Source organism: Salvelinus namaycush, chromosome 24, assembly GCF_016432855.1.
Source record: "Salvelinus namaycush isolate Seneca chromosome 24, SaNama_1.0, whole genome shotgun sequence".
Taxonomy (NCBI): Eukaryota; Metazoa; Chordata; class Actinopteri; order Salmoniformes; family Salmonidae; genus Salvelinus; species Salvelinus namaycush.
Genome location: NC_052330.1, coordinates 9,667,366 through 9,679,675, shown reverse-complemented (window position 1 = coordinate 9,679,675; position 12,310 = coordinate 9,667,366). Strand labels below are relative to the sequence as shown.

The following is a 12,310-nucleotide window of genomic DNA, read 5'->3' as shown; positions in this document are numbered from 1 at the left end:
TGTTCACAATATAATGACACAGCTGGTGCCCCTAATAGCAAGTCACACTGGCTGGCATGACACAAACTATTGGCTTTCCATAAGCAAGTTGGTGTGTGTTATGCTTCTGTTTTATGGTGTTATATGGTGGTATACAGTGTTATAACAATGTAATACTTATATATTTTTTAAATATATATTTTACCTTTATTATACTAGTCAAGTCAGTTAAGAACAAATTCTTATTTACAAAGACGGCCCAACAGTGGGTTAACTGCCTTGTTCAGGAGCAGAACGACAGATTTTTACCTTGTCAGCTCGGGGATTCGATCTAGCAACCTTTCGGTTACTGGCACAACGCTCTAACCACTAGGCTACCTGCCGCCCCAAATATATAGCCTAGCTCTTTTCATAGAATGTCCAAGCTGCCCCATAATCTGTTGGGTTTAAGCCAATCAGAAGACAAAAAAAAAATCACAATAAGAAGACAGTGGCAGAATAAATTCAACCATACCTTAGTTTCAACATAAAACCAGAGCGCAACACCTGTCCACAAACAAATAGTTACATGACATACAGCATGGTCAAGCAAGTTAATGTTTGACATTTTTGGACTACTAAACAACTATTGATTTAGAGCCAGAGAGTTACCGCAAGTCACAAAAAACAGGAACTGCCCCACTACTCCAGCACCATTTCAACATCATCAAATTGTCACGCCCTGACCTTAGAGAGCCTTTTTTGGTTTGGTCAGGGTGTGATTTGGGTGAGCATTCTATGTTCTTTATTTCTAGGTTTTGTATTTATTTGTTTCTGGCCGAGTGTGGTTCCCAATCAGAGGCAGCTGTCTATCGTTGTCTCTGATTGGGGATCATCTTTAGGCAGCCCTTTTCCCTCCTTCTGTGTGGGATCTTGTTCTTTGTTTGTGTGCAGGTAGTTTGCACAACGAAGCTGTTCGGTCGTTGTATTCTTTGTTTTGTCTTTTCTAAAGTTTCACTTCGTTAATAAATTATGTGGAACTCAAAGAACGCTGCGCCTTGGTCTCATCCTTCCGACGACAACCACTACAGAAGATCCCACCACAAAAAGACCAAGCAGCGTTTCTTGGAGGAGTGGACATGGGAGGAGATCATGGAAGGCAAGGGACCCTGGGCACAGGCGGGAGAATATCGCCGTCCTAAGGAGGAGCTGGAAGCAGCTAAGGCGGAATGGCGACGCTACGAGGAGTTGGCTCAACGAGGCATGCACGAGAGGCAGCCCCAGAATTTTTTGGGGGGGCACACGGGGACATTGGCGGAGTCAGGTTATAGACTGAGCCAACTCCCCGTGCTTACCGTGGGGAGAGAGTGACCGGGCAGGCACCGTGTTATGCGGTAAAGCAGTGCGCTATATTCCAGCTCCCCGCATCGTCCGGGCGAGAGTGGGCATCCAGCCAGGACGGAAGGTGCCGGCTCAGCGCTCCTGGCCTCCAGTGCGTCTCTTTGGCCCAGGTTATCCTGCGCCAGCTCTACGCACGGTGTTCCCGGTTCGCCAACACAGCCCAGTGCGGCCTGTTCCAGCTTCCCGCACTTGCTGGGCTACAGGGGGTATCCAGCCAGGACGAGTTGTGCTAGCTCTGCGCTCCAGACCTCCGGTGCGCCTCCATGGTCCAGTGTATTCTGCCCCGGCTCTGCGCAAGGTGTATCCAATGCGCCTGCACAGCCCAGTACGTCCTGTGTCAGCGCCTCGAACGTGCCGGGCTGAAGTGGGTATCCAGCCAGGACGGGTTGTGCCTGCTCCACGAACCAGGCCTCCTGTGTTTCTCTCCAGCCCAGTGATGATCCATGGCACGAAGCCTCCAGTGATGATCCATGGCACGAAGCCTCCAGTGATGATCCATGGCACGAAGCCTCCAGTGATGATCCATGGCACGAAACCTCCAGTGATGAGTCATGGCACGAAGCCTCCAACGACTGCCTCCAGTCCGGAGCCTCCAGCGACGGTCCCCAGTCCGGAGCCTCAAGTGACGGTCTCCAGTCCGGAGCCTCCAGCGACGGTCTCCAGTCAAGAGCCTCCAGCGACGGTCTCCAGTCCGGGGCCCGCAACGAGGGTCCCCAGTCCGGGGCCCGCGGCGAGGGTGCCCAGTCCGGGGCCCGCGGAGAGAAATAATAAATGTTTTGTTTTCGAAATTATAGTTTCCGGATTTGACCATATTAATGACCTAAGGCTCGTATTTCTGTGTGTTATTATATTATAATTAAGTCTATGATTTGATAGCGCAGTCTGACTGAGCAGTGGTAGGCAGCAGCAGGCTAGTAAGCATTCATTCAAACAGCACTTTCCTGCAGCTCAAGCATTGTGCTGTTTATGACTTCAAGCCTATCAACTCCCGAGATTAGGCTGGCAATACTAAAGTATCTATTAGAACATCCAATAGTCAAAGGTATATGAAATACAAATGGTATAGAGAGAAATAGTCCTATAATAACTACAACCTAAAACTTCTTACCTGGGAATATTGAAGTCTCATGTTAAAAGGAACCACCAGCTTTCATATGTTCTCATGTTCTGAGCAAGGAACTTAAACGTTAGCTTTTTTTACATGGCACATATTGCACTTTTACTTTCTTCTCCAATACTTTGTTTTTGCATTATGTAAACCAAATTGAACATGTTTCATTATTTATTTGAGACTAAATTGATTTTATTGATGTATTATATTAAGTTAAAATAAAAGTGTTCATTGTTCATTCAGTATTGTTGTAATTGTCATTATTACAAATATATATATAAAAAAAATAACAAAAACGGCCGATTAATCGGTATCGGCTTTTTTTGGTCCTCCAAGAATCGGTATTGGCGTTGAAAAATCATAAAATCGGTCGACCTCTAGTACATACCCCAACCAGAAGCAATGGATTACAGGCAACATTCGCACTGAGCTAAAGGCTAGAACTGCCGCTTCAAGGAGCGGGACTCTAACCCGGAAGCTTATAAGAAATCCCGCTATGCCCTCCGACGAACCATCAAACAGGCAAAGCGCCAATACGGGACTAAGATCCAGTCGTACTACACCGGCTCTGACGCTCTTCGGATGTGGCAGGGCTTGCAACCATTACAGACTACAAAGGGAAGCACAACCGAGAGCTGCCCAGTTACACGAGCCTACCAGACGAGCTAAACTACTTCTATGCTCGCTTCGAGGCAAATATCACTGAAACATGCATGTACAGGCTGTACCGGAAGACTGTGTGATCACGCTCTCCGCAGCCGATGTGAGTAAGACCTTTAGACATGTCAACATTCACAAGGCCGGACGGATAACCAGGACGTGTACTGTGAGCATGCGCTGACCAACTAGCAAGTGTCTTCACTGACATTTTCAACCTCTCTCTGACCGAGTCTAACACCAACATGTTTTAAGCAGACCACCATAGTACCTGTGACCAAGAACACTAAAGGTAACCTGCCTAAATGACTACCAACCCGTAGCACTCACGTCTGTAGCCATGAAGTGCTTTGAAAAGGCTGGTCATGGCTCACATCAACACCATTATCCCAGAAGCCCTAGACCCACTCCAATTTGCATACCGCCCCAACAGACCACAGATGATGCAATCTCTATTGCACTCCACACTGCCCTTTCCAACCTGGACAGAAGGAACACCTATGTGAGAATGCTATTCATTGACTACAGCTCAGCATTCAAAACCATAGTGCCCTCAAAGCTCATCAATAAGCTAAGGGCCCTGGGACTAAACACCTCCCTCTGCAACTGGATCCTGGACTTCCTGACGGGCCGCCCCCAGGTGGTAAGGGTAGGTAACAACACATCCGCCACGCTGATCCTCAACATAGGGGCCCCTCAGGGGTGCGTGCTCAGCCCCCTCCTGTACTCCCTGTTCACTCATGACTGCACGGCCAGGCACGACTCCAACACCATCATTACATTTGCTGATGATACAACAGTGGTAGGCCTGATCATCGACAACAATGAGATAGCCTATAGGGAGGAGGTCAGAGACCTGGTGTGGTGCCAGGACAACAACCTCTCCCTCAACGCAATCAAGACAAAGCAGATTACAGGACTAAAGGAAAAAGAGGACCAAGCATGCCCCCATTCTCATCGACGGGGCTGCAGTGGAGCAGGTTGAGAGCTTCAAGTTCCTTGGTGTCCACATCACCAACAAACTATCATGGTCCAAGCACACCAAGACAGTCGTGAAGTGGGCACGACAAAACCTATTCCCCCTCAGGAGATTTGAAAAGATTTGGCATGGGTCCTCAGATCCTCAAAAGGTTCTACAGCTGCACCATTGAGAGCATCCTGACTGGTTGCATCACTGCCTGGTATGGCAACTGCTCGGCCTCCGACCCCAGGGCATTACAGAGAGTAGTGCGAACGGCCCAGTACATCACTGGTGCCAAGCTTCCTGCCATCCAGGACCTCTATACTGGTGTCAGAGGAAGGCCCTAACAATTGTCAAATACTCCAGCCACCCTAGTCATAGACTGTTTTCTCAGCTACCGCACAGCAAGCGGTAACGGAGCGCCAAGTCTAAGTCCAAGAGGCTTCTAAACAGCTTCTACCCCCAAGCCATACGACTCCTGAACATCTAGTCAAATGGCTACCCAGACTATTTGCATTGGTTAGGGGCTCGTAAGTAAGCATTTCACTGTAAGGTCTACACCTATTGTATTCTGCGCATGTGACTAATAAAATTTGATTTGATTTGTTTTTTGGTATCTTTTAGTTGTCACTGCACACACTGGTTAATTCAACGTTGTTTCCACATCATTTCAATGAAATGTCATGAACTTTGAAAAGTTACACTAATCAGGTGCATCAAGTATAACAGGTTTCCTGCATGCTGTAGACTACTGTTTATGCCTGATATAAAATCTCATGTCCTGGCTAACCCGAACACCTAACCGATAAAGTCAAAAACCATTGGCTTGACTTCATTCAACTGACAAATGCCGTGCTTCTAAATGCTTCTACACCTGCATTGCTTGCTGTTTGGGGTTTTAGGCTGGGTTTCTGTACAGCACTTTGATATATCAGCTGATATGAAGAAGGGCTATACAAATACATTTGATTTGAAATGGAAATTAAACAAAAAGGAAGACTGAAATTGATTGAAATTCATGAGGGATTTCCACACCACTTTAATCAGATGAGGGAACATGTGCTGTTGTTGTGAACTCTCCATCCCACTCCAACCATCAGGCTATGCAGCCAGCCCAGAGCTGTTTGTCCATGGATTTATTCCATAAAAGGGATGGCCCTTAGTGTGTTAACTGCTCTAGTCTGTCCACTGAACACTGTGTGCCATACTAATGGGTCCAAAGCCGATGTTCCAGCGCCGCTGTCGCAGGCAACTCAGCCCCTGCACAGCTGTGTCAGAGACACAGCACTCCAGGTCGGTCTTCACTTTACAGTACTAACATAAAGACAGTACACTCCTACACACTAAGGACACTGTATTACTGCACTAAGAGAATGACATTACACTCCTACAAACTCAGCTGTTTCTCTTCATATTCATCCCTCCCAGCTTCTTTTGTCAGCGGAGGCACTCTCAGACAAACAACTGAATCCATAATCAATCGTGCCCTTTAGATAGACTACGATGACGATGTGTGTGCGTGCGTGTGTTTAGAGAGAAAGAGCTGAAACGGTCCGTAATCCAGCTATCCAGTGAATTAATTATTCACCCATAGGGCTAATGTGATTACTCTGTCACCGGACCTGAAATCCCATGGAAAAATACACATAAACTTGCTCTACCGGTTGTCTGTGTGGTTTGTCCTTCTGCTGCTCGAAAATTGAGACAAAATATCAAGAGTAGTGTTATTAACCCGGCTTTCAGTACGCTGGTGTGTATATTGGTTTGTACTTCTGGTTTTTAGTTTCAATCCTGATGCAATTCGCACGTGCAAACACTTGCACAGTATGGCTGAGCCTCTGGTTGCACACTTCCAGCTGATTGCGAGGAAACGTGCTTTGGTCGACTAAATTCGGTTACATTCGGCTATTGTTTACATATTATGCATCACGTGCAATGAGTCAAGAGATTGAAAATATAAGCGACAGAACATACCAGTGCCACAAAAAGTCAGGTAAACAACACTTTCCTGTGGATACCCTCTCTACCTCCTACCGCTGATAAAATGACCAACTGCACGGACAACCGGTAAAGTCACCTCAAACATAATTTTATTCAACATTCTGGCTTGTAGAGACCTATTGAGTCTTTTTTCCAGCAACATGGAGTAACCATGGTAACAGTCTGATGTTTGGGCAAGGGCACGGACGGATATAATTTCAGAGTGTCCGCCCGACACGGACAGAGAGGGTTACAGCCAGGTGGGGGTAGCGCTCTGCATTGACCTTGTGCTATATCATGCACACACAGTCTCCCCCTCGGTTCTACCCGCAAGGCGGGCTAGTACTACAGTAGTAAGCTTAAAAAAGTGACGAGAGGGTTGAACAGTGAACACAGAGCAGGGGGAATAATGCTGTGATTGTATGCAGCATGTTTGATTTGGCCTTTGGATGGGGGAAATGAGGAGGGATATTGAGGTTAGTGTTTAAAACACAGCCTAATCCCTGGGTTATCACATGGCATTGTGCTAATGAGCCCTGGGCTTAGAGGCAGACTACAGGCAGAATCCCGGCTCTGTGACGCTGGCCACGCTGACCGTAATGAAAATAAAAGAACCCATCTTCTGTCAACAAACAGCTGACTCAAGACGGGACGGACATTCGTGCCATTGAGTCTGTTCCTGCGGTAACATGGACTCTTAACTACTTGATGCAACATTGTTGCTCCTTGCTGAAACAAGCAGCAGCACACATAGAAATAGAACGAATAGAACGTGCTTGGAACCTCTAACCCTGGCAATTTGACTGGTAAACTCATAGGTACACTCGCAATGGCTGTCTGGTATTGGGATGCAATAGTTTGAACATAAGATTCAACACCTGAGACATAAACTGAACAAGTTCCACAGACATGTGACTAACAGAAATAGAATAATGTGTCTCTGAACAAAGGGGGGGGGGGGTCAAAATCAAAAGCTGAGATGTTACCCCACTCTTCCACCAAGGCACCTGCAAGTTCCCGGACATTTCTGGGGGGAATGGCCCTAGCCCTCGCCCTCCGATCCAACAGGTCCCCGATGTGCTCAATGGGATTGAGATCCGCGCTCTTCGCTGGCCATGGCAGAACACTGACATTCCTGTCTTGCAGGAAATCAGCCATACTGCTCGTTCTGTGCGTGGTGGCATTGTCATGCTGGAGGGTCATGTCAGGATGAGCCTGCAGGAAGGGTACCACAAGGGAGAAGGATGTCTTCCCTGTAACGCACAGCCATGAGATGAGTGAGCTTGTTGTCACAGCATCATCTGCCTGCAATGACACACCTCCCCAGACCATGAAATACCCTTCACCTCCAAAATCGATCCCGCTCCAGATTACAGGCCTCGGTGTAACGCTCATTCCTTTGACGATAAACGCGAATCCGACCATCACCCCTGGTGAGACAAAACCGCAACTCGTCAGTGAAGAGCACTTTTTGCCAGTCCTGTCTAAATGTATTTAGCTAAGGTATATGTAAACTTCAACTGTATATACAAAAGTATGTGGACACGCCTTCAAATGAGTGGATTAATTTGTAAGTCGCTCTGGATAAGAGCGTCTGCTAAATGACTTAAATGTAAATGGATTCATTTGAAGGCGTGTCCACATACTGTTGTATATACAGTTGAAGTCAGAAGTTTACATACACCTTAGCCAAATACATTTAAACTCAGTTTTTCACAATTCCTGACATTTAATCCTAGTAAAAATTCCCTGTCTTAGGTCAGTTAGGATCACCACTTTATTTTAAGAATGTGAAATGTCAGAATAATAGTGGAGAGAAGGATTTATTTCAGCTTTTATTTCTTTCATCGCATTCCCAGTGGGTCAGAAGTTTACATACACTCAATTAGTATTTGGTAGCACTGCCTTTAAATTGATTAACTTGGGTCAAACGGTTTTGGGTAGCCTTCCACAAGCTTCCCACAATAAGTTGGGTGAATTTTGACCCATTCCTCCTGACAGAGCTGGTGTAACTGAGTCAGGTTTGTAGACCTCCTTGCTCGCACACGCTTTTTCAGTTCTGTCCACTCCAATACCTTGACTTTGTTGTCCTTAAGCCATTTTTCCACATCTTTGGAAGTATGCTTGGGGTCATTGTCCATTTGGAAGACCCAAGCTTTAACTTCCTGACTGATGTCTTGAGATGTTGCTTCAATATATCCACATCATTTTCCTTGATGCCATCTATTTTGTGAAGTGCACCAGTCCCTCCTACAGCAAAGCACCTCCACAACATGATGCTGCCACCCCCGTGCTTCCCTATTGGGCTGGTGTTCTTCGGCTTGCAAGCCTCCCCCTTTTTCCTGCTAACATAACGATGGTCATTATGGCCAAACAGTTCTATTTTTGTTTCATCAGACCAGAGAACATTTCTCCAAAAAGTACGATCTTTGTCCCCATGTGCAGTTGCAAACCGTAGTCTGGCTTTTTTATGGCGGTTTTGGAGCAGTGGCTTCTTCCTCGCTGAGCGGCCTTTCCGGTTATGTCAATATAGGACTCGTTTTACTGTGGATATAGATACTTTTGTATCGGTTTCCTCCAGCATCTTCACAGGGTCCTTTGGTGTTGTTCTGGGATTGATTCGCACTTTTCGCACCAAAGTACGTTCATCTCTAGGAGACAGAAGGCGTCTCCTTCCTGAGCGGTATGACGGCTGCGTGGTCCCATGGTGTTTATACTTGTGTACTATTGTTTGTACAGATGAACGTGGTACCTTCAGGCGTTTGGAAATTTCTCCCAATGATGAACCAGACTTGTGGAGGTCTACAATGTTTTTCCTGAGGTCTTGGCTGATTTCTTTTGATTTTCCCATGATGTCAAGCAAAAAGGCACTGAGTTTGAAGGTAGGCCTTGAAATACATCCACAGGGTCACCTCCAATTGACTCAAATTATGTCAATTAGCCTATCAGAAGCTTCTAAAGCCATGACATCATTTTCTGGAATTTTCCAAGCTGTTTAAAGGCACAGTCATTTAGTGTATGTAAACTTCTGACCCACTGGAATTGTGATACAGTGAATTATAAGTGAAATAATCTGTCTGTAAACAATTGTTGGAAAAATGACTTGGGTCATGCACAAAGTAGATGTCCTAACCGACTTGCCAAAACAATAGTTTGTTAAAAAGACATTTGTGGAGTGGTTGAAAAACAAGTTTTAATGACTCCAACCTAAGTGTATGTAAACTTCCGACTTCAACTGTATAGTATATAATGACCGCTTCATTTGGCCGATAATCGTCATTCAAAATTCCATGACCGTCACACATCTGGTTTCTCATCAGTGGAGGCTGCTGAGGGGAGGACGACTCATAATAATACCTGTAATGGAGTCAACGGCATGGTATCAAATATATGGTTTCTGGGTGGTTGATAAAATTCCATTGACTCCATTCCAGCCATTACTATCAGCCGTCCTCTCCTCAGCAGCCTCCACTGTTTCTCATAGTACAGCGTTCAACAGTATGCACTGTTTATAATCATCTAAACTAATAAAACAGTGATCCTGTGCAGTCACATGACTACGAAATGTCTAAAGGTAATTTTGTTATGATAAAGAGCAAACAGTATCTGGTATAACAACACATTGTGTTTATCCTGGGGAAGTCCAGGCTATGCATACAGTACAGTAGGATAACAGTGCTGGTTTTTCATCTTAACATTTCAGGTTAATACTCAATCCCCTTTGACACAGACTCAATAAGCTTGTTGCAGTGAGTCCATCACAGGGGATTGGACCTTCGTAGAATCACTCCAATCTGATGTGAATTTGAGAACACAGAACAAGAGTAAAGCGAGGATAGTGCAACAGCAACGTACTGTAACCAGGAGGACAGCCTCTGTCAATGTTCATGTTCCTTTACAGGGGGCATCGCCTTAGTGAAACCTCACTGCCGTAATCAGATGCCCGTAATCCACTCTCTCTCTCTCTCTCTCTTTGGGTCACAGGAAGAAAATGGCAGCTATCCCAGGGAACATTTTACTGCGCAGAGTATAGAAAAACTCTGACTGGGTCAAGATGAGGTCATATCTACACTGGGGTCTGAAATTATTAACACCCTTGATAAAGATGAGCAATATTTAATGACTGTATAAAATAACTAAAATACTGAGTTATATTGTATGCTAAAAAAATAAGGTAATTGTATTATTTTATACTAATACAATTGCTCAGAGAAAGATATTTGTTCAGCAAGTAATACATAATTTTTTCAAAAAGGTAGGGGTCCAAATTATTGACACCACTAAAGATTCTTATAAATAAAGTAGTCAAAAGTTTAGTATTTGGTTCCATATTCCTAGCAGGCAATGACTACATGTAGGTTGTACCTTTACAAAGTTGTTGGATGCATTTGGTGTTCAGTTTGGTTGTATTTCAGATTATTTTGTGCCCAATATAAATGAATAGTAAATAATGTCATTTTGGAGTCACTTTTATTGTAAATAAGAATAGAATGTTTCTTAACACTTCTACATTTATGTGGATAAATAATATAATTCCAAAATATTTTTTGCATTCAATATAGCTCAGTATTTGAATTATTTATTCTAGAATTATTGCTCATATTCATCAAGGGTGTCAATAATTTCATACCCCATGGTACATGGGGCAATGCTAGCAGATACAAAGTCTTCCACAAAACTACCTCTAACTTCCTTCATTACTGGACACAGAGACATAAAAACGGTATCCACATGTTAATCGGACTCTGGTGAAGTAGATAAGGCGCCTCATAGCCAAAAATCCCGAAGTATCCCTTTAAGGTAGTACCTCAACATGCTCAGGTACATGGGGCAGACAGGGCACGAGCTGTCTTGTCGTCTGTGTTGTTGCCATCTTTGTTTGGATTTGTGTCCCTGATGACTTTTTTCTGCTAAAACATAGCATGTCAATTAACGATTGTGGCAATTAACATCAAAAGTTCACGATTTATGCACTATCAATCTGCTAGATCCATAAAATAGACAAGTCTTGTGTAATCAATCTTTTGTGACTGTGCTGTAAATCCCAATATTGTACACATTTCCTGCTTCAAATCTTTCCTGTTTGTCTGTCGAAATCAGTAACAATAACAGGAAAGAAAATACAAATTGAGAACAAGAAAAAAATGCATTAAAACAATGTAGCCTAACCAGAACCCTCATAGTGAATGTGTGGCAAGAACATAAGTCCTTGGCCTGTTCTGGGAAAAAATGTGTCTTTTTTTTTTACAGGGAAAGCTCTGGCTAGATTTGGGTCAAACGTTAGTACAGCCTCTGTGGCCAGGACAGCCAATACACCTTTAAAAAGAGGGCACATACGACCTGGATCCACGAGGTCTTTGGCTTTCAGGCCACTAACCACCCCTGACCCTAATAAACTGTAAATAACACCACATATCATTTGGACAGTTAAATAGCTAACAATTCAGTTTATTTCTAGGGACATTTAAGCTTTGGCAGTCATTAGCACATTATACATTGTCACATTTACAGCGCTAGTCAAAAACTTAAACATACTTACTCATTCAAGGGTTTTTCATAATTTTTTACTACTTTCTACATTGTATAATAATAGTGAAGACAAACTATGAAATAACACACAAGGAATCATGTACTGTAGTAAGCAACAACAAAAAAAGGTTTTAAACAAATCAAAATATTTTACATTTGAGACTCTTCAAAGTAGCCACCGTTTGCCTTGATGACAGCTTTGCATACTCTTGGCATTCTCTCAACCAGCTTCATGTGGAATGCTTGAAATTATATTATTGATCCACATAAATGTAGAAGTGTTTAGAAAAATACTATATTCTCATTTACAACAAAAGTGACTCCGAAATGACACAACACATTATTTGGAATGAGTAGGTGTGTCCAAACTTGACTGGTACTGTACAAGGGTTTAGTATTACACTCAAGGATCAAGAGTCAAAACAAGTCACTAATGTGACTTGGCGCAAAGAAGGGGGATAAGAGAGTGAGAGGAACCACAAGAAAACAGTGTTTCCTTGAGTTGGGCTAAGTCTCAAATGACATCCTATAGAGTGCTCTCATTTTTAACCAGAGCCACATGGGCCCTGGTAAAAAGAAGCGCACTACATAAGGAATAGGGTGCTATTTGGGACGTAGCCGAGGACTGACTAACTTGCTGGCTTCCCTCACGCGGCTACAGTGCACTGGGTCGAAAAATCCAGGAAGCATGCTGCTGCTGCTGTGTGTGTTTG

The 12,310-nt window shown here is 44.1% G+C and overlaps 1 protein-coding gene across 1 annotated transcript in view; it reads right to left on the bottom strand.

Annotated features, from left to right (window-relative positions):
* Positions 1 to 12,310, bottom strand: part of LOC120019675 (cyclin-dependent kinase 19) — a 69,380-nt gene that overhangs the window by 39,600 nt on the left and 17,470 nt on the right. The gene's annotated exons all lie outside the window — the stretch shown is intronic.